This window comes from Diabrotica undecimpunctata, chromosome 4 (genome assembly GCF_040954645.1).
Source record: "Diabrotica undecimpunctata isolate CICGRU chromosome 4, icDiaUnde3, whole genome shotgun sequence".
NCBI lineage: Eukaryota > Metazoa > Arthropoda > Insecta > Coleoptera > Chrysomelidae > Diabrotica > Diabrotica undecimpunctata.
In genome coordinates, this window is record NC_092806.1 from 70,174,147 (window position 1) to 70,198,329 (window position 24,183).

At 29.8% G+C, this 24,183-nt stretch overlaps 1 protein-coding gene across 3 annotated transcripts in view; it reads right to left on the minus strand.

The window, feature by feature from the left end:
- Window positions 1-13,624, minus strand: part of LOC140439656 (uncharacterized) — a 484,195-nt gene extending 470,571 nt beyond the window's left edge. For all 3 annotated transcript variants that reach the window (XM_072529696.1, XM_072529695.1, XM_072529697.1), the window contains exon 1: window positions 13,438-13,624. The gene's annotated coding sequence lies outside the window, so the exon portion shown is untranslated. The remainder of the gene's footprint in view (window positions 1-13,437) is intronic.
- Window positions 13,625-24,183: the final 10,559 nt, after the last annotated feature.

Sequence of the window (24,183 nt, forward strand, 5' to 3'; positions counted from 1 at the left end):
AAAGTCGAATTAACATGAGAATCTGAAGGTAGACAACGATACCTATGAATATGCCTCCACCTTTCCCTACGTCTGCTCAATAATAAATGAAAGCAACAACGTCAGTCATTAAAATCTACAAAACAGTAATTAGACCAATGGTCACATATAGATGTGAAACGTGGACCCTTTCAACCACTGATGAAAATCAATTGAGAATATTTGAACGCAAAATATTAAAAAATATATTTGGACCAACCCATTGTAGCGATCGTTCGTAGAGAATAAAACTGAACGATGAGCTGGATGAATCAATGCAGAGGACATATGAGGACAGATTTCGTTAGATTATCAGTCACAAAGACTAAACTGGCTTTGCCACTTAAAAAGAGTGGCAGATAATCGAGCTGTAAAAGTAATCCAGAGATGGAAACCCCAAGCAAATAGGACAAAAAAGTCCCCGTTAAGGGTGGATAGACGATGTAGAGCAAGATCTTAAAACCATGACCATTAGGCAGTGGCGAAGTTAAGTATCCGACAGGGCAGAATGGAAGAACGTTGTGAAGCAGGCCAAGACCAACAAAGAGTTGTAGCCGCGTCATTAGAAGAAGATATATCGAGAAGGAGTAAACAGTTGTAACCAGTTAAACTACAAAACATTATTTTATATTTAAAGTACTTATTAGCTACTTATCTTCAGAAATTTTAATAAAATTAATTATTTTGTTAAAAAAACTATAAAATTGAATACTAGAATTAAATGTATTTTATTTATTTATAATTATTATTATTATATATTTATATAAACAACTAGGTGACTGAACTTCATACCACCACAGAATTAAATAATGTTTTTGTAAAAAATTAACAGAAAATAATACCTCAAAAAGACACTCAAGTCACACTCAAATAAACAATATTTAAGTTTTTGTTTTGCATTGCATAAATATACAACGATGACGGTTTTACGATACGCGAATAATTGTCCATGCGCAAACTTGCTAAGTTCATTCCGCAAACTTCCAACAGTTAGTATACGATAAAGACATCCTCTCCTTTGAATTTTTCCTTTATGATCGTTACATTAACGGTATTATTCATTAGCCTTTACCCAATCAGTATCATTCCATTGCACAGTCGATGTTAATTAATGTTACTCAACATAATGACAATTGATCCTACTTTTAATTGTAAATTGTTAGGTGGGAGTCCAGGCAAATGAATTTAAAAATTCTGCAAGATAGTTGACTAGGTCATCCTGATTTATAACTGTGTTAACTGAATTGAACAAAAACAACTTTCAAGGAAGAAAATTTAGAGAGGTAAATTTACATATAAAATTTTATAAAAATCGGTCAAGTCATTTCAAACGAGTATGGAAACTAAGTCTATGTATGTTGTGGCTATTGAAAAATACGGGCTGGTGATAGAAGGGTTGTGAGTACTGTTTAATGCCACATCATAAAAAAAATAAAAATAAAAAATTTTATCCAAAAAATCTAAAAAAAAGTTTAGGGTGGACCACCCGTATCACTTAGGGGTATGAAAATTATATTGCGACCTATTCTGAGACATACCAAATATACATATAAAATCAGGTAAACCGTTTCGGAAAAGTTTGGCAACTGACTCTGTGCTCGTAATATGGATATTAAAAATAGGGGTTGGTTATAGAAGGGTGAAAATTAAGTGCTGTATGTATTTTAAAGTCACATCATAACAAAAATAAAAATAAAAAAAAAATCAAAAAATAAAAGGATGTTTGGGATGGACCACCTTTACCCCTTAGATGTATAAAAAGTATATAACGGCCTATTCTCAGACCTACCAAATACACATCTAAAATTTCATAAAAACTCGGTCAAGCCTTTTAGGAGGAGTATGCCAACTATCTCTGTGACACTAATTTTAAATGTTCAGTCATCGGTGTTTTATTGAATGGACAGCAAGATCACTGATTTAACTCTTCTGGACTTCTTCATATCGGGTTATTTTAAAGCAAGATTTATAATATCATTCCAGCTTTCATTTATAATATCATTGGAATAACTAAGACAATGATAGTGCATGAATGTAGTCTAGTAAAATGTTCTTCGTTATTTTAAACAGCGTCTTTATCATTGTATGGATGTTGTTGAATATTATTTTGAACATTTAAGTAAATAGTCATAGCTGATGAGTAAACTGTTTTGAATTATGAATTTATTAATTTAAAATTTAGTTCATTTTATTTACAGTGCATTTATTAAAGTTTCCTATTAATGTTGCAAATTTCGTTTTAATATAGTTTTTGACATGACCTAAAATTGACACTACCAAACAGGCGTTACGTTTAGTTTTTAAGAGGTGTAATACTTTCAATAAACTGATATTTTTTTTACAAGAACAGAGTTTAAAAACTCATTAAGTTTGTAAGTAATGAATTTTTTAATTAATTATACCAACGTTAACAAACTATTCATCACATTTGTAGCTCCCTGATGAAGCACATAACCAATGTCCGAGAGCTTGGATTAAAAATTTACAAGAGTACACGTTTCATTTTTTATTGCTGCAAACCCAATATTTAACGTTTACTTCCTTATGTTGTCAGCAAATACTTCTGGTTCATTATATATACATATATATATATATATATATATGTTCATTATATATATATATATATATATATATATATATATATATATATATGAATTACCCTGGTATAACAAATAAAATCAACCACACATACAAAGGCGAATGAGATTGGCTTTGGCACGATTCCGTAACATTTTGGAAAACAAAAGATACCAATCATGTATAAAACGAGAATTTTCAAGTGTTACATGTTATGATCATGAGTGTCCACACTTCTAATTAATGAGTGTAGGTACTTACAAAAGTAAATATTAATATATTCAAATGTTGCATATAAAGCATAAATGTAGAAAAAAGGAATGTATTACCGAAATTACTAAAATAAAAACTTGAATAGATTAAAGAAATTATCAAAATGAGAAACGTTACACAGCATGGATTTAAATTTGCTCACTCAAATTTAAATTTGCAGGAGATAGCTAAGTGGGTACATATACTCCTGGTGTCTGGAAAAAACCATTGATTTCACGTAAAAATCTTATACAGACATTTAAAGTTTCTAAAAGGTATATAAGGGTAGCTGGTGAAAAATCCGTGAAGACATACAGCTGATTTTACTTTGTTTTTGTGTTAAAAATCATTTTTTATGTATAAGTTCTTCAATATGCGAGTTTTTTAAATTAAAATATATATTATAACAGTTCACCAAGATTGCTGCAAAAACCCTTATTTTTTCAGTAATTTATAAATCTTAATCACTTTCTTTTTGCATAATTACATGTAACATAACTACTCAAAATTATAGTCGTTAATGAATTATTAAAGTGTATTAAATTTCAAAAAGATCTATTAAATAGTTTATAAGTTATTTAATTTTTTTATCCCGGAGAGCGATTATTTAAACAACTGTTCTTGACCAAAAAGTTAGTCTAGAGGTATTTTATAAAATGAAATCGATTATAGAAGGGTTCATTTTTAAGGTATCATAAAAAACTACAACATTTTATTATAACGTTTTTTTATTTAAATACAGTTTGAAAATCTTTGTATTTTTAGAACATTTGAAATAACTCTGACATTTTCTATGTCACACGCTTGTAAGTTGGCTGAATAAGAAGCTGGTGAAAAGCCCTTTCCAAAACACAACAAAACCTTCTATGACCAATAAGAAGCAAGATAGCATTTTGTTTTTATAAATTCATATTTTCGTTGTTTATTAACATTAAGAGCTGAAAATTAAACATATTTGTTATAAACAGTAGATGCTAAATGCCGCTGCATTTGCTCTAAATATAAATAAAAGAAAAATAAAATATATGAAGTGCACAAAGTCGAATTAACTTGAGAATCTGAAGGTAGACAACTATACTTACGAATATGCCTCCACCTTTACCTACGTCTGCTCAATAATAAATGAAAGCAACAGCGTCAGTCATTAGAATCTACAAAACAGTAATTAGATCAATGGTCACATATAGATGTGAAACGTGGACCCTTTCAACCACTGATGAAAATCAATTGAGAATATTTGAGCGCAAAATATTAAAAAATATATTTGGACCAACCCATTGTAGCGATCGTTCGTAGAGAATAAAATTGAACGATGAGCTGGATGAATTACTGCAGAGGACATATGAGGACAGATATCATTAGATTATCAGTCACAAAGACTAAACTGGCTTTGCCACTTAAAAAGAATTGCAGATAATCGAGCTGTAAAAGTAATCCAGAGATGGAAACCCCAAGCAAAGAAGACAAAAAAGACCCCTTTAAGGGTGGATAGACGATGTAGAGCAAGATCTTAAAACCATGAACATTAGGCAGTGGCGAAGTTAAGTATCCGACAGGAAGAATGGAAGAACGTTGTGAAGCAGGCCAAGACCAACAAAGAGTTGTAGCCGCGTCATTAGAAGAAGATATACCGAGAAGGAGTAAACAGTTATAACCAGTTAAAGTGATCGTATTCGTAAAATACCGTCACGGAAAAGTGGAGGGGTAAACTACAAAACATTATTTTATATTTAAAATACTTATTAGCTACTTATCTTCAGAAATTTTAATAAAATTAATTATTTTGTTAAAAAAACTATAAAATTGAATACTAGAATTAAATGTATTTTATTTATTTATAATTATTATTATTATATATTTATATAAACAACTAGAAGACTCGGCGAACTTCATACCACCACAGAATTAAATAATGTTTTTGTAAAAATTAACAGAAAATAATACCTCAAAAAAACACTCAAGTCACACTTAAATAAACAAATATTTAAGTTTTTGTTTTGCGTTGCATAAATATAGAACGATGACGGTTTTCCGATACGCGAATAATTGTCCATGCGCAAACTTGCTAAGTTCATTCCGCAAACTTCCAACAGTTAGTATACGCGGGATCAAGACATCATCTCCTTTGAATTTTTCCTTTATGATCGTTACCTTAACGGTATTATTCATTAGCCTTTACCCAATCAGTCTCATTCCATTGCACAGTCGATGTTAATTAATGTTACTCAACATAATGACAATTGATCCTACTTTTAATTGTAAATTGTTAGATGGGAGTCCAGGCAAATGAATTTAAAAATTCTGCAAGATAGTTGACTAGGTCATCCTGATTTATAACTGTGTTAACTTAATTGAACAAAAACAACTTTCCCGGAAGAAAATTTAGAGTGGTAAATTTACATATAAAATTTTATAAAAATCGGTCAAGTCATTTCAAAGGAGTATGGAAACTAAGTTCATGTATGTTATGGCTATTGAAAAATACGGGCTCGTGATAGAAGGGTTGTGAGTACTGTTTAATGCCACATCATAAAAAAAATAAAAATAAAAAATTTTATCCAAAAAATCTAAAAAAAAGTTTAGGGTGGACCACCCGTATCACTTAGGGGTATGAAAATTATATTGCGACCTATTCTGGGACCTACCAAATATACATATAAAATCAGGTAAACCGTTTCGGAAAAGTTTGGCAACTAACTCGTAATATGGATATTAAAAATAGGGGTTGGTTATAGAAGGGTGAAAATTAAGTGCTGTATGTATTTTAAAGTCACATCATAACAAAAATAAAAATAAAAAAAAATCAAAAAATAAAAGGATGTTTGGGATGGACCACCTTTACCCCTTAGGTGTATAAAAAGTATATAACGGCCTATTCTCAGACCTACCAAATACACATCTAAAATTTCATAAAAACTCAGTCAAGCCTTTTAGGAGGAGTATGCCAACTATCTCTGTGACACTAATTTTGAATGTTCAGTCATCGGTGTTTTATTGAATGGACAGCAAGGTCACTGATTTAACTCTTCTAGACTTCTTCATATCGGGTTATTTTAAAGCAAGATTTATAATATCATTCCAGCTTTCATTTATAATATCATTGGAATAACTAAGACAATGATAGTGCATGAATGTAGTCTAGTAAAATGTTCTTCGTTATTTTAAACAGCGTCTTTATCATTGTATGGATGTTGTTGAATATTATTTTGAACATTTAAGTAAATAGTCATAGCTGATGAGTAAACTGTTTTGAATTATGAATTTATTAATTTAAAATTTAGTTCATTTTATTTACAGTGCATTTATTAAAGTTTCCTATTAATGTTGCAAATTTCGTTTTAATATAGTTTTTGACATGACCTAAAATTGACACTACCAAACAGGCGTTACGTTTAGTTTTTAAGAGGTGTAATACTTTCAATAAACTGATATTTTTTTTACAAGAACAGAGTTAATATGGAAAAAAAATATGAATATCTGAAGTCTCTAGCGAAATACCTTTCTAATAATGTGCCACACGTCGTATATTCCCTATTTAAAATTTAAGTGGTGGGGTATTGAAGGGAGGGGGTTGACAATTGACAAATATCTATATCGTTAAGAGATGACTTCTTTAGAATAAAAATCGACCTGTTTCAGCATTTTCACAAAATCCAATGAATATTACCAAATATCATATCAAAATATCTATAACCAGTACTTATACTCATTCAAAATTTCAAAATTTATTTTCAATACCTTTACTATGTTGTCACATATTTATTATCAGATTACCTAGATAAGATAAATACTTCTAGATAAAAATTTGTATAAATATATTTATTAATTCATTTTAAAAATGTTGCAAATGACTAGTCAAGAATATCGGTTCAAATGTTTTTTTTAGACTAAAGCGAGTGAAAGATCTATTTATAAATGTATAAGTTTTTAAATGACAAGTTTATTAAACCGTCATAATCTTAGTAGGTATATAGAATGTATTAGCATATTTGGATCTTTACGTAAGACCGTATCTATAAATAATTGCTATGTCAATGTCAAATATTACTACAATTTACTCTTAATATTAAGACTAGATTTTTACAACTGTGCCGTAACAATTTTATGTTTACTTACAAACAATATAACATTTCTTATTCTTAATTAAAATGGCAATTTTTTTTGGAAACGGTTCTAAAGAAATCCTAGGCTTACCTGCCGAAAAGAAGTTAAACTTGATTCCAGCAGAAATTATTGGAGTGACTACAAAAATATATTGAATTATATATTATTGCAGACAAATACTTAAGCGACGTTTTTGTCTCTCCTAAAACTGTGTTTGGTAAATTATATTATGAATATCAAAAAAAAAAGGAATTATACTGTTTAATTGAAGTAATCGATAACAACAACTATATACATGATAAATACATATACAATTTCAAATGTGAAAATTACCATAAAATCAAAATTTTAGAAAAAACACAGAAGAAAACATCAACTTTTGATAACCCGCAAAATTCTACTAGATGACATATGACGCAAAACAACATATGTATCAAAAATATCGGACCTATCAACTATAGGCACTACTAGCAAGCCGTCGAAAAAATCATAATTATTAAGTAGGTTGTAAATTTTACTCTTAAATGCCGATCGGCATTTAAGAGTAAAAGCAATTTAACCATTTTGCAACTAACAAATGTCAGTGCGTGAAATGTACGATCCTATCGTGGTCAATATAAACGCGTTGTATCCAAATATTTATCAAAACAAATATTACAAAAATTAATATCAAACTCACATGTCTTTCGGTTTAAACCGCGTTGATTTTCACTACACCGAGCTTTCGACATTATCTCTGATGTCTTCTTCCGGGTTTACGGGACTCCAATTTCCTGAGCCCTCCGATCTTTTCACTGCACTGTTCACTAGTCACTGCACTCCTGCTTGGTGTAGTGAAAGTCGTCGCAGTTTAATCCGGAAGCCAAGTGAGTTTAATATTAATTTTTGTAAAAATGACAAAAAGTACTATTTTACCGTTTCAATTTAGGTGAATAATTAGTACCATAAATAAATAATTTTTTTTACTTTAAAATTTACATTTAACCACCAATAATCCACAAAATAATATTGTAAAATATTTACAAAGAATATAATTTATTAGAAAATCTTCTCAAACGATATACCTACATAAAATTGTCCTGGAGAAAATTACAAAGAAGTAGTAAAAATGAAAAGAATTTACCAAAAATACAAGCATACAGAAACATATTTTATGTATAATATGTTAGTAGGTTAAAATATGACAAAGACGCAACAAATCGATAGTATAAGAAGTTTGAACAATAAAATTAAAAATCTAGTAGGTACACAGAATACATAGTTGTAGATGTAGAAACGTCGATTCGTGAAAACTATATCGCTAAGATACTATGAATTATTGTCATTGCTAAATGTTATAGTTTGTAAATTATAGTTATAATTCATACTTTATGGAGACAGTGAATACTCAATACTAGTCTCGCAATAATTATTGATAGGAGATACATAAATAACACAGCAGCGTAAAAAACAATAATGTTTAGACAGTAAAGTTATACAATAAAATATTATAGTTTATGTATTTGCTCTTGGATTTATTAGATTTTCATGTTTTTCTATCGGTACTTTTAACAGATACATATAAAAAAGGAGAAGGGAGTTTGGTTGGATAACAGCAGAAAGGAATATCAGTAACATTAGTCTGTATATATATATATATATATATATATATATATATATATATATATATATATATATATATAGTAAACTCTTAAATATTGGGGAAATCTGCAAGAAAGACTCTAATGTGTATCAATTGTTTCGCCGAACGTTTTCGCCAAAGAGAATTAATTTGGCTTCTTCAGGGCTGAAAGAGAATAAATTATAATTAGCTACCATATATTATCTATTAAAACATTATTGATCTTACCGTAACTTAGAATTGTAGAGTTAAAATATTAAAAAACTTTGCTAGTAACATAGTGGTGTTTTTTGTTACTATGTGCAAAAAAAGTTTTTTGTAAGGTTTGAAATGTATGGTAGCTTTGAACTTGACACGTAAAGGCTTACCCAAGGTTAATCGAAAAACCCAATGTAACTACATTTAAAAGGAGGTAATTCTTTGAATTGTCGGCAATAACTAAATTTTTGATTTTTAGATAGTTTAAAAGTGAGGTTCTGTTTTAGCCAGAACGCAAGCGCTGACAACTTCATTGTTCTTATGAATCTTTATGTCGTTAAGGTTCATTGGTAAAAAACGAATGAATTTAAATCCCAGTATAGGGAAATATTATTTTGATTTACTTTATTTAATTATATTATATTGTTCATGTATTATTGCATCTTATTGAGATGAATCTAAGAAAAGCAAGGGAATGTTATACATTTTTTTGTGTTAATGAAAATTAATTATAAAGGTATGTTAGTTGTTAATGGATATATCAGTCGAGTTAGTTATCTGTGATATAGTATTGTTCTTGGTATCTGATTTAAGTAACAAGTGGTATATATCGCTTAGATTCTTGATGTCACTCTTAACATTAATGGAGAAATCGTTAAGGAAAATATAAGACATTTCAATGAACTCTCTTTTAGATTTATTGTTCTCACGGTGGAGAATTGTGGTGTTAGTATAGTCCATGAGATGACCAGTGGAATGGACATGTTTGGCTAATGCACAACGGTCAGGGTGAAGTCGAGAATCACTTTTGTGTAGTGTAATACGTGATTTCAATAATTGAGATGTTTGACCGATGTAGGAATTGTTGCAAGAGAGACATGGAATGTTGTAGACAATATTACTAAGCCTATCTATGGGAGTCTTATCTTTTATCTTAGAATAAAGATTATTAATTGTTAGGGCTGATCTACAAGCCACATTAAGTTTAATGTTGTTATTATTATTGCCAAAGCTATTTTCAACACTTTTCAGAATCCTTGTTAACCCCGGAGTGATATCTCTGAAATATGGTAGTGAAAAATATTTGTTTATAGGAGTATTCGAGACTGGGTTCCCACTTAAGACATCAGGATCAGCATTGTTAGTCGCGAAGGAAGGTGTAATATCTTCGTCATGGATAGTATTAAACAAAATCTTATTAACTGATGGTGTTGGATAAGCGTTTGAAATAAAAAGTTTTTGTAGGATTTGTAGGTTTTTTGTATGAAATGAAGGATCTGATAGTTTTGTTACTCTATTTTTCATCTGTTTGATTAAGTTGACTTTGGTAGAATTGTTATGGTATGAGTTGTAGTTAAGGTATCTACCAGAATGGGTCGGTTTTTGATACCAATCTATTTTGATGTTGTTGGTTTCCCTGATCATCCTTATGTCGAGAAAGGGGACGGACCAATTACCATCTTCCCTCTCTCTCTATATATATATATATATATATATATATATATATATATATATATATATATATATATTATAACTGGCCATTTAAGCACTAAATCGTTAATTTAATCGGGTCTGGGGTTTGATAAGGAAAAAAGAAGACTATTGGACTGCTCTCATTTAAACAATGCATTATATTTCGTCTCCTAGTCATAAACATCATCAGATGCTAGGTTTACAGAAAATGAATTGATGATGTTGAATCAAATAAATTTTTCAACTTCATAGTTATAAAAAATATAGAAAAAATACGTCTTATGAAAAAAATTCGTCAAATGATAAAACACAACATGTATATTTTCGAAAATATATGGACATGACAGTTTAAAATTCTCGTTTCAACTATTGTTATTTGTGTTTATACTGTTTTGGTTATTATAATTTTATAAAAATTCAGTTTATATATATATATATATATATATATATATATATATATATATATATAGCAAAACTGGTAGGATTATCGATCGAATCGTAAACAAGTAATTGTAATATAATTAAAATTTTGAATAAAAATAAAAAGACTGTTACAAATTCATATGACTTACAGATTTAGAGTAAAAAGTCTTTAAACATTTACATGTTCGTTCAAAACAGTACCTAACAATATCTCTTAGGTAAATAATTAATGGTTAAAAAAGTAAAAACGTAAAAACACACAATAATATTTGTCAGTTTTATATACGTTAAAAATATATAGGATGGTTAAAATTTTAATTGTTTAAACAGAAAAGTTAATTTAAAATATTTAGAATATTACAGTAGATATTGCTTATCTGTTCCATGTTTGCTTTATAATTTAGTGCATCGTTTTGTTTACCAATGTGACGTATTTCCAAAAACAATCTTTTTTATAATTACTTTTTGTAAAACCCTAATATTTGAATAGGCAACATGGTACACAGTATTTAAATAATGGTCAACTACCGTACATGTATTTTTCTTTTTTGTACATTCACTTTTATGCTGTGCTATTCTCTGTTTAAGTCATTGTAAAGTTTGACCGACATAACTCTGACAAGGCAATTCGAACAAGGCAACTTGAAGATAAAATTGCTTTTATAGAGTTGGAGTCTTGTCTTTTACTTTTGAAAACAATTGTCCGTTTTCTAACACATAATATTTAACAATTTTTATATTGGTAAAATGTTTAAATAATCTTATCACAGGAATTAAATGCTTTATTAATGGCAGTTTTTTATATTGTATTGGTTGTACAGTTCCAATAAAAGGAGGACCGTCACAAAGGTCTGAGTTAAATATTAATTTCTTAGAATATGTTTTGGGTATCTATGATTATATGTGTAATAGCAACTTTAAGTATCTGTTCACGAGCTTTTCATCACTAATTTGCCTATTTTTCTTTGCGATTACTGTATTAAACTTTTGGTGAGTAGAACTGATTTGAAAAATAGTTTAAATCTTCCAGATTGTGATGACTTTTGACACCAATATATCTTAATTTTGTTTTTTTTTAGTTCTTATTAATTTGGTTTACCCATTGTAAGCTCTATAAATTCGATAGCATATGACATCGAAATTTCTTGCTTAACATTTTTAAAGACGCTTTTGACAAAGTGAACAACTATAATTAAAGAGATAAATTTTCATTTGTTCATGACGTCAGAGAGTTGGTTCTATCAAAAAATTATGTATTAATATTGTTAGTTATATCGTTATTTACTACTATACAAATAGATCTGGTCATTAATATAATATAATCAAGATATAATTTGGTTCAGAATTATACAACAACCTGTAAGGATAGCTTTTTACTACTTCTAACATATATATTTTTGAACACCTATTTTAGCTTTAATGTGAAATTCTATCGTCAAATATTTGGAGCACCTATGGACAGTTCACTTGGCCCAATAATAGCAACAACCATAATTTTGCACACCGTAATTCCACAATTACCTTTCTCTTTGCCCTTCATTAAAAAATGTGTAGACTGTCTTATTTGTGCTGTTCCTTTTGCACAAATTTAAAATACTTTAAAATTTTTAAATTTTTAATACTTTTGGACTCAACAAGAACTGAACAAAACAAAATAGTGATAGATTGGTATCAAAAACCAATCTGAAAGATATTTAAACTATTTTTCAACAGTAATTGCTTTAAAATAGGGTAAGGCAGATTAGTGATGAAAAAATCGTGAACGGAAACTTAAAGTTACTATTAAACACCTTTGAAAATAATGTATACTCAAAACATATCCTTAAGAAATTGATATTTAACTCGGACTTTTTTGACGGTCTCACTAATATCGGAGCAATACAACCAATTCAATATAAAAACTGCTATTAATAAAGCATTTAACCCCTTCGGTGACTAGATTACTTAAATAATTTACTTATATCAAAATTGTTAAATATTAATATATTAGAAAAACAAGATTCCAACTCTATATAAAACCAATGTTATCTACAAGTTGCCTTGTTCGAATTGTCAGAGTTGTAATGTCGGTCAAACTTCACGATGGCTCAAACAAAGCATAACACATCATAAAAATGACTGTATAAAAATTAAGCACTGTTTTGACTATTCAAATGTTAGAGTTTTAGAACAACTAAGTAATTATAAAAAATCACAATTATAATAATAATTATAATTCACAAAGCAGACACGGGACAGTTAAGCTGTTTTTATTGTAATATTCTAAATATTTTAAAATAATTTTTCTGTTAAAACAATAAAATTTTAATCATGCTGTATGTTTTTAACGTATATAAAACTGTTTAATTTTATTGTGTGTTACTTGTTTTTATGTTTGCTTTTTGAGTTTTTAATCACTAATTATGTATCTACCTAAGTGATACTGTCAGTACTGTTTTAAAGGAACCCGCAAATGTTTACTTTAAATCTGTAAGTCATATGAATTTGTAATATAGTCTTTTATTTGTATTCAAAATTATGATTATATTGTAGTTTTCTCCTGAGGATGCTAATACATAATTATTGAAATATTGATAAATAAAGAAAAAAAAATTTATTTCCAAATAGCAGGCAGCATACCTGATATTTCACTACAATTATATATATATATATATATATATATATATATATATATATATATATATATATATATATATATATATATATATATAAATCTTATTATTAACGCCTGTGTTATTTTAATATTTATCAAATTCTTGTAAATGACTTACCCTATTAATCAAAAAAACTATATCCAACAAAAATCAATCACAATAATATCACTTCTAATTCATAAATAACCGATATACCCTATCCTAATCAACGAAATCGCGAAACAATCTAACCGGCGATCGCAAAGCATGCAGACGACTGTCTTCTATTTCTCTCACGCGGTCGTCTAGATCTCAGGCCGACGAATGCGATGATACTGGCACTCCATGGCCTATTAGGATGCACTTTTGTGCTTTTTGACACGAGACTAGGAGGCTGTGAATTGGCGCCCCTTCCTTGAAGGACGACGGTAGATTTGCGGTTTTCGAAAGCTTTGAGAATCAGGATAACAGAAGGACGGTAGCGAAGTCGTGGGTGGATCTTTAGGGATGCTTAGAGGTTTTAAGCGATAATAAGTGATTGTGTGGCACTAATGGCAATTACTGGCGGAATATGCATAGAGGAATAGACGTTCTATTATTAACTTAATCCTTTTATCTAGCATACTTATAACATATTGAAATGCTAGTAAAATTTTATGATTAAAATTTTGTGAAAATTTTTGTTTAATTTTTTAAAGATATTTATTCGCAGAAACTAAAAAATATTGTTAGAATGAATTTTTCAATAAGATAAAAACTACATAAATTACTATGCTACTTTTACCGCATTAAAAGCACACTCCCGTTTGAGATATAATATGAAATCCATTTATTTCATATTTCCCCCTTGTTGTCATTTTTTGGTGAACCCCATAGAATAGATTTAGCCTTTACATCACCAACGATTATAACGCGTTTTTCTTTAAGTGATGCCTCGAAGATATTATCTAGAGTCCACCTTAGAGCTTCTAAGTACAGTTCATTCAACCAACTTACACCTCTAAACGATTAACGGAATTAGCAGAAAACCTTTCGTTGTAGTAAAAAGCACGGTAAACTGCACTGGTGTTCTCCATAATGTTTAACACTTTGCTAAATTTTAGGTATAAAATAAATATATGTGTTATTAACCCGTTGTTCATAGTTTTGCATATTTTGTTACATTTTTTTCAATAAATAATATTCTTGCATAATGATATTTAACGTAAATTTCTTTCGCCTATTTGTTTAATAATTTTGCCAAGGATATATATATATATATATATATATATATATATATATATATATATATATATATATATATATATTAAAGTAGATATAACAAGTACTAAAATATCACTTTTAATTTTTGTTAAAAAATACTTCGGAGTAAACTGGAGCATTTTGTAAATTTAAATAATGGTGGCTAGATTGACCATATGTCTGTCAGAGTGTACCGTTTTTGAGACGTCTGCGGTTACGGGTTAAAGTTAGGGTTTTGGTAAATATATTTAACTTTTTATTTCTGAATGACAATACTTGTACTAAAAATAAAATAATTGTGGGAAATATTTAAATTTGTTTATTTACGATTTCCAACCATTTCTAAACTTTATCAAACATAATTAAATTACAAGTTTGCCGCTTATTATGCAATTATAACCGCTTACTTTGTACTTATATTATATTTTACCTCTCAAGCACAACAGTTAAAAAGTTTCTGTCATATTGATCTAAACTCAGTATATTGTAATTATAGCATGTAGTTTTAAATGACCATCATGCCTAGACATAATTTAGGTTCGACCTACTTAGAATACAGTGCGGCGTTAATATAGCCGCACTTTATTCTAAGAATTTCCTTTATTGGCTGATGTCAGTCTAGTAGGAGCCGCAGCATGCACCTCGTTTACTTTTTACTTTCAGAATGCTTGCTTCTGATCGCTTTTCTATCAAGACGTGGTCTGTTTGGATAACAACATCTCCTTCAGTGGATATTCAGGTGCCTTTTTGTATTGGCCGTTTTCATTCGTGTCTCAATGTAGGATATGCTTCCCAATTATTTCGATGTGTTTTTTTTTTCAGTTCGTAACTTTGCGTTTGTGTCACTCATTACTATTTTGATGTCGTTTTTTGGTTAAAGGTCATATTTATGTTTGCTCTACTAATTGGTAAAAAGCTACTTTGGTGTTATCATCTTGTTGATTCGTTGACAGTAACCGTTTATTATGGATAAGTTAAAGAAGCGAGTCTTTATTCGTTTATTAACTGTTTGAAAATCTATTATGAGGTGTTTTAGTTTATTATCGACTATTAATGCCACCCCAAATTACTTCTTTCCTGTATCTAAGCCGCTTGACAAGATGGTATTTGTTTTTGTGTCCGGTATATTGTCTATATGTATATGTATATGTATATATATATATATATATATATATATATATATATATATATATATATCCGGTAAACACCATCTTGTCAAGCCACTTAACAAGATGGTGTTTGTTTTTTTGTCCGGTATATCCTTTTCTAGCTATCTTGTATACTGAATTGCTGCCACACCAATCTTGTATCTTTTTAATTCACTGAACAAAGCGCTTAACGCTCCGGGTATATTTAAAGTTCTAACGTTCTAAGTCCGTTCTTCCGTCCATTCCGAGGCTTCTTTTTGGGAATATAAATCGAAAATCGAATTTAGAATTCAGCCTAAATCTGTGCTTTCTAAACATTGCAAAACAAGCAGACGACAAATACACTGGCATGGAGATTTATTTATAATTTTATCCACATCATGCCAATTTTTCTAGACAGAAATTCCTTCGTTAAAACGATTTCCTAATACTCCATACTAGAATATAATAATAAAAATAAAATTGACGGTTTAGATTTGATTTCGTTACAGCGTACCACCATACGCTGTTATGCGTATTTCTACCTCTTGGGTTCATCAAAGCGAACTAACGGCAAGTCTATTTTATTTTTGTTTCTTTTTGGGGTTCATAGTAATGATTTTTTGCCAGGGATAGTTTACTAACCTAGCCTGTCATCCAACTCTCCCCCTTTACTTGGGCTTGGGACCGACACTGGTAGTTACTGAGCTACTCAATCCATCCAGCACTTACCGGGGTTATAAATAATCACCTTTATCTCAGTATGTCCGCCTACAGCGTCTTTAATGAGCAGGCAATGTATTTAAGATAGAAGAAAAGAGGCTCTCTAAAAACAGAAGACTAGACCTATTGAAAGACCTAGAAAGCGATACGAGGATGATTTGGATAAGGACGCCACAAATATCCTTGGAAATCGATTGTAGAAGAGAATAGCTACAGCCAGTAATGGATGGAGAGGTTTTATGAGAGGTGCCAGGGCTCTAATTGAGCTCTACAGTTAAGTAATGGATAGATATCACCTCAATCTCTCAGAGTACTTGTGGATTCATATCGTTTTGAGTAATTCTAGTGGCTACTAAGTCGAACTACACCTAGCAGTTTTTCAGAGGTAGTATGAGTTCAGGAGTAGTAGGGTAAGATATGGAGCCTTACACTTCGGTGTAGCTCAGTGCCTATCTAATTTATCTTTAGAATTAATTAGAAACAGAAGTATAAGATAATCTAGAAGACCCACGAACATCTATAAATTAGGAATGAACGCGGGACATCATGTCCCACGGGACAAGGCAGCGATATTTCTGCGGTACGTCGCGTATGTCCCCCAAAAACCTAACTATTATTTTTATCGGAATGATTTGGTAATTAAAGTTACATCTACTACGTATACTGATAATTAAGCGTCTGTAGCCTATTTTCAACGTAAAAATATTTATAGAAATTATCAGTATCAGAGCCGTTAAAAAAAATAAAAAGATCTTAACAATTGAGATTACGATAGTAATCTAAAATTAATACCGTTCAGAATCCAAGAAGCAGAATGGCATTTACTAAAATCAATAGGTTTTTTAAAAAACTGCAAAAAAGTTACAGACTTACTAGGATGGGAACTACACGCTTCCCAGTGTAGTCATCCATAGAAATTTAATACTCGACTTTCTCGAAAAAAAAACATATTAGAAATTATTACTAACCAAAACAATGACGATGAATTCAATTTGAAAATGTCTTTTATAGCAGCAAGAAATAAGATTATCAAATACTACAATAAAACAAATTGGATGTACTGTAATTCTCTAGTAATTGATCCTAGCTACAAATAGGGAACTTTCAATTTATCGGAATCGGATCGTTCCTTGAAAGAAGAAACAGAGACAAAACTCAGAGAATTATATAAAAAATATGAAAAAAGAGCCTCAACCTGTAAGCAATAAACAAAGAGTCTTCTTCTGGGTTCTCTAGTGGCGAGGACGATCTCAAAATTTTTTCACTGTACAAGAAAAGTGTGTGCCTTGACGACGAACTGGATCGATATCTAGCAGAAGAACGTGAACACAAAAACGTTGACATCTTATCTTGGTAAATTTTCTACCATGGCTCGTTTGGCCAGTATTATTCTATCAATTCCAGCTACGTCTGTTCCAGCAAAAAGACTCTTCTCCGGAGCCGGCTTCATCATGAGGAAACAAACATATTATATACAGGGTGGTCCTTAAGTAATTGTACAAAAAGAAACAGTAGATTCTACACTTTAAAATATTACGATTTAAACCAAATTGCTTTTCTAAAATGTTGATATTAAGAAAGATACAGGGTGTTAAAGTGAAAATTTAATATTTTATTTTTTGCTATAACTTTCATGTTAGTAAACATTTATGTATAAAAATTTACAACTGGGTACTTTTAAATATGAGAAATTATAATCTGATACACACTTTGATGTAACTGATCAAAGGGCGCCACATATGCCACATATGTGGTATAAATTTGCACCTAACTTTGTTGCTCTTTAAGTTACCTGTATTTGGGAGAAAAAATATTACAGATACAATATTTTAACAAAAAAAGATATACCTGTTAATAACTTCAATATAACCAAAACATTTTGTTTACAAAACAAATTAAGAAATAGTTAAACTAAATAACATAACTTTTTGTCAAAGTAAGTGTTCGATATGTCCACCATTTTCTTTAATTCATTTGTCAATATATTCCATAAAAGATCGTCTCATAATAAATAGCATCATAGGTTCTAAATAAAACTGCTACAGTATTTATTTCTTCCCATAGTTGGGTGCGAATGTTTATACGATTCTTATAGACACGTTGTTTTAATGCTCTCAATACACCAAAATTAAGCGGATTAAATTATGGGCTACGTGGTGGCTATAATGTATAATGGATAAATATATTCTTTTGGATATATATCCAAATCTTATGGTATATTATAGAACTAAATCTTATTTGTCGCAAAGGTTAAATAATGTATTAAACTGCGATGTATCTCGTTTATTGGTTACTTATATACCCACGGAATAACCTATCGATGACATTACTTATTTATACGATTACGTTACAGCTTACGAGTAACTATAATTTCATCTCGAACAAATGGACTATTATGATTTACTAACGAACTAATATTATGCTGAACTAAATTGCCTGTGTACTTACTATATTTAAAACAATATTGGTTATTAGGCCAACGATGATGTTTTTGTAAAAATGCCTAGTCTTTAAGGTTAGATTTGTAGCAAAAGTATTATGAAACAAGACACATATGTGTTATTCAATATCTGTGCTCTAGTTTCTATTTGTCCTAATAAAAATGGGTAAACAATTTACGTAATGAATAATAATTATTCTATTCGGATTTTTTATGAATTAAATAATTATATGAATATCTCACAACCCTGCCAAGGAATATGACTACCACGATCAATCCAAGTTCAGAAAAGTTGTATTTAAGTATGTTCTAACTGCCTTCTCTCTAGAATGTGGTGGTGTACCATCTTGCATAAACCACATATTTTGAAGTTTCAGCATTTTACAATAGAGAAAACGTAATACAACGCCATTATAGAAACTTAAGAAGCGACAGAAAAAGGAAATTGTAAACATGATGATGGCCAACGTCTGAATACGGACACGGCTAACACGAACCTAAAGAAGAAGATGATGAATCTTTTACATTATCATCTTTGAGTTGTTTTAATTAGAATAAACTATAAATTATGCTTATCTACAGGTATTCAGTGCTTTACCGCACAAATATCAAACTAAGAATTATTATGCAGCTGACTTATAAAATGCGATTATCTCGAAAAAGGTTGAATTTTCAGGTTACTAACAAGTATACCTTTTCTTTGTAAAAGTAATGTATCTTTAATATTTTTAACACAAATAGAGCTAACTTAGAGCAAAAACGTTAGGCGCAAATTATTGCCACACATGTGGTATATGTGGCGCCCTCTATTAGTTACATTAAAGTATGTATAAAATTATAATTTATCCTACTCAAAAGCCTCCAACTTTAAATTTTTGTCCAACAATTTTTACAAACGTAAAAGTTATATCGAAAAATAAAATTTTAAATTTCCACTTTAATACCCTGTATGTTTCTTAATATCAACATTTTATTAAAGCAAGTTGGCTTACATCGTAATATTTTAAAGTGAAGAGTCTACGGTTTCTGTTTGTACAATTACTTAAAGATCACCCTGTATATATATATATATATATATATATATATATATATATATATATATATATATATATATACTATATAGATATATATACTTTATATATGGGACTTTTTTTAGTATTCTTTATACAGTTCTACATGTTCTAAAACCTAAAACGAAATCATCAGATATTAATTTTTTTCAGTCGCAGTTTGTCAAAAAATATGACAATCGTTAAAAATTTGATTAAGAAAGCTTACACTAGTTTTCAGTTTAACCAAAAGTAATAATTAATAAAAACAATATTAAATTAGAAGGTAGAGCATGTTTTACCTCCCCCTCCTGTTCTAAATTTTCAAAAATTTACGACAATAAAACATTGAAAAATTCTAATCGAATTGTTGTGTGAATAATCCTGTATAGTAAGCTTCTGAAAAAATTTAAACGGGAGAAACTCGAAACAAATAGATATTTTTACACAATACATTGTACTGGATAGGGAGCCACTAGTAGAAACTGAAGTAATTATTAAATTGTTCTAGTAACATAATTTTGATGTTGATTGTTAAGACAACTTGTAACAACAAAATATTAACCATATTTTGTTTTTACATTTTACATTTTTTACATTTTACAAAAAAATATTACATTTGTCTTTACAACAATATTATAAAAATTTATTTACTTAATTAAAAAATATAATTTAAGTTAACTTTGCGGGACAGCGGGACGGGACAGCGAAAATATCTGCAGGAAGGGACGCGGGATGGGACAGATGTAAAAGTACGGGACACGGCACGGGGCAAGGGCCTGTCGCGCGTCTTGCTGTCCCGTGTTAAACCCTACTATAAACAAATAAAAATAAATAATTAAGATTATAGATTTAACAACATAATAAATAATAAGTAATGTGATGTATAAACGTTCCAAATAATTCACAAATTGTACCTAATAAAATTTTTAATTATTCATGGCAAAAATAATGACGTAAATTTGGCACGCATCAAAACGTAATATAATAATCAATATAAAAACCACTTTTTTTACAAAATACGAATAACCAAAAATTCGCGTAAACTAAATATCTTGTAAATATCTAAAATTTATCGATCATATTTTTTCAACTGATAATAAAAATGAAATTATATATATATGACATCATTAATCACTTATCATATAACACAAAAAATAGATAACAGAAATAAATATTATTTAATCTAAGCTCATGGAACGTTAGGTAATTCCAAAAAAATTCAAGAAGTGTAAATTATAAATTAAAATGATTAATTGGGAAAATATTTTATCTAAATATTTTATATGTAATAACCTTATAATCTCTATTTCGTGCAATTTATTTATGTTTAAAACCAAAACGAATACGTTTAATAAGTTATCGTAGAAATTGTAACATAAATATAACATTTGATTAGTCTTCTTCTTTTTCCTATTTTTTGGAAACATAAGCATAAATTCCTATTCATTCTTTGAGTTATTTCTTGGTTTCAAAGATTGTCTGACCATCGGCTTAGTAGATTCCTGTAGATTATATTTTAATAAGTGATTCATTACTCGCAATTTTTACTGTTCTATTGTAGCATTTTTTGTTCCATTATGTATAAAGTTTTAATCCATATTCCATCTGGAATATGGACTAAAACACACATATTCACATATTTTAAATCCCATTCCCATCCCGATGTTTTAATTGGCTATTTAAAAAATCTTCGAAGAAAAACACTTTTATTTTCTTTCTCTTTTCGAATGAGAATAAACAAAATTTAAATTTTTATTTTTAAATGACTTTGGATAAATCTCTTTCTCTGTTTTGCTTCTCAAAAGCGTCGATGGTAATAAATAAAATCTAATCATTTATTTGTATTAGAAACTGTAAACTACAATAGAAATAAGGAGATTTCTATTGTAGTTTTACCACTTTTTTACCACTTTTACCCCAGGGCTTCCCTCCAAAACACCCCTCGTAGGGGGGTAAAAGCGCAAAAAAATTGATTTACCAAAAATCGGTAAGCCGTAGAAAAAATGTTTTAAATAAAAAATGTAGCTGAGATAATTTTGAACAAAAATGTTTTTTAAAAGTTTTTTCGACAGAGTGTCCTGTCGAAATATAAATGCGTTTTAAAAGTGAGGAGTGCAGCTTTCATATGCAATTTTTGTATTTTGCCGCAAACAAAGTAAGTTTCTATAAAGCTGTTCAATAAATAAACTTTGCGCGATTTTTGCCATTTTTTACAATTCTCTTGAGGTCAATAAAATTTATTACTTTTATTGACGGGTCGTAGTGAAATTTAGATTGATAGAGACCAGTCTTCAAAACCTATAACATGAAAATTCGATTTTGATTTTTGGCAACAAATATGAGGCAATTTGAAATATGACTAAAAACGCAGAATTTAAACTTTTATATTACAAATCATCGCACGTCACCGGAAGTGCCTTTAAGAATACGGTTTTTGGTGTAATTTATAGCAGAAGTTAAGTACTTTTAAAAAACGTACTAGTATAATTAAAAAAAAAAGATAAAAGATTTAAACGTTTTAGATTGTTTTTAATGTGAAAGTTTAAATTCAGTTTCAGAAAGTTGTTTAAGCATATTTCAAATGCCTCACATTTGTTGCCAAAACTCAAAACTAAAATTTCATGCTATAAGTTTTGAAGATTAGGTTTTAGTTATGGAAACTCAATAGTGGCCGGTCAATGAAAGGGATACATTGTATGGATCTTATGAGAATCATAAAAAATGGCCAAAATGGCGCCACGTTTATTTATTTAACACCTTTATAAAAACTGAGTTCATTTGCGGAAGACACAAAAATTTCATACGAAAGCTGCACTTTTCAAACGCATCTTGATTTTTGGCGATAGGATACTCGAATCAAAAGATATTGAATTTTTACCATCGAGCTGATTCAAATTTTATTAAGCATTGATTTCACACGCGTAACTGACATTTAAAATCGCCGACGGCTTCAATCGTTGTCTTTGAGAAAACGGTTTATTCTACACAAAAAATGCAAATAGACATTTTTGTTCAAAATTGTCTTAGCTACATTTTTTTTATTTGAAACATTTTTTTCCATATCGTACAGATTCTTGGTAAATCGATTTTTTTCCGTTTTCCCCCCTCTACGTGGAGGGTTTTAGAGGAAAGCCCGGAGGTAAAAGTGGTAAACTTTTTTTCTTTTTTTTAACGTCCCAAAATTAACATTTTTGGGAAAATTCTGCCTGTTCGTATGATTTTTAAAGGTTCAGTGGTATTTTCGTCTCTGACGACCGAAGTAATAGCGGGAATACGGATTGAGATCCAAAGGGAGTAGAATTAACATCGCAGCGGCGAATTTTTTCATGATGATACCCGGTTAAGATCTTAAACAGGTAGAGGACCTGGCGTTTTCGCACGTACTGGGATTGTCCCAGTACCATCAGTTTGGGATTGAAATTGGAGTTTGGTTTGGGAAATGGGAGTGAAAATATAAGCTTTGTCATTTTATTTTTGAGGAACCGATTATGGTTTCCTTAACAATTCTACCTGCCCGCTTATGGAAGTGGAGGTGGAGCAGTGTCCGTAATTCATCAACTTGTTTGCTGAAAAACTGTCCCTCCAGTCAATTTATATTAAAAGAACCCACAAAGTCTGCAGTCAAAACGTGTATGGTGAAACAAAGAGAAATTTACTGTCTAAGAGAGTCCTAGTTCCGACCGCATGGGGCTGAAGGGGCCATGAACATGTATCTCGTAATGGTACGTAAAAGTAAAGATTTAAGTCGTGATGAAAAATTTGTCAGTATACACTTTTTAACACAGGTATCAGAACGTACCGGTATCAGAATTAGATTCTGTCGAATCGTCGTTGTTAAAAAAATTAATATCTGATCATTGTATTTTAGGTTTAGAACCTGCAGAACTTTATAAAGAATAACTTTTTTCATAAAACTAAAAATAAAAAAAAGTCCAATTTTTTGTTTCCTCATGGTCAAGCCGGCTCTGGAGAAGAGCCTTTTTGCTGGGACGAAAGTAACTGGAATTGATAGGTTATCCCTGGCTAAACGGGCCATAGTTGGAAATTTATGCTAGTTGTCTTTCACCCTTCCCTTGTACAGTGACGAAATTTTGAGACAGTCCTCGCCACTAGAGAACCCAGAAGAAGATTCAACTTCCTTGTTGCTTCCATGTTGAGGCTCTTTTTTCATATTTTTTATATAATTCTCTGAGTTTTGTCTCTGTTTTTAGTTTCAAGGTTAAATCGAAAGCTTCCAATTTGTGGCAGGGATCGATTACTTTGGGATAATTTGTTTCATTGTAATATTTAATAATAAGAT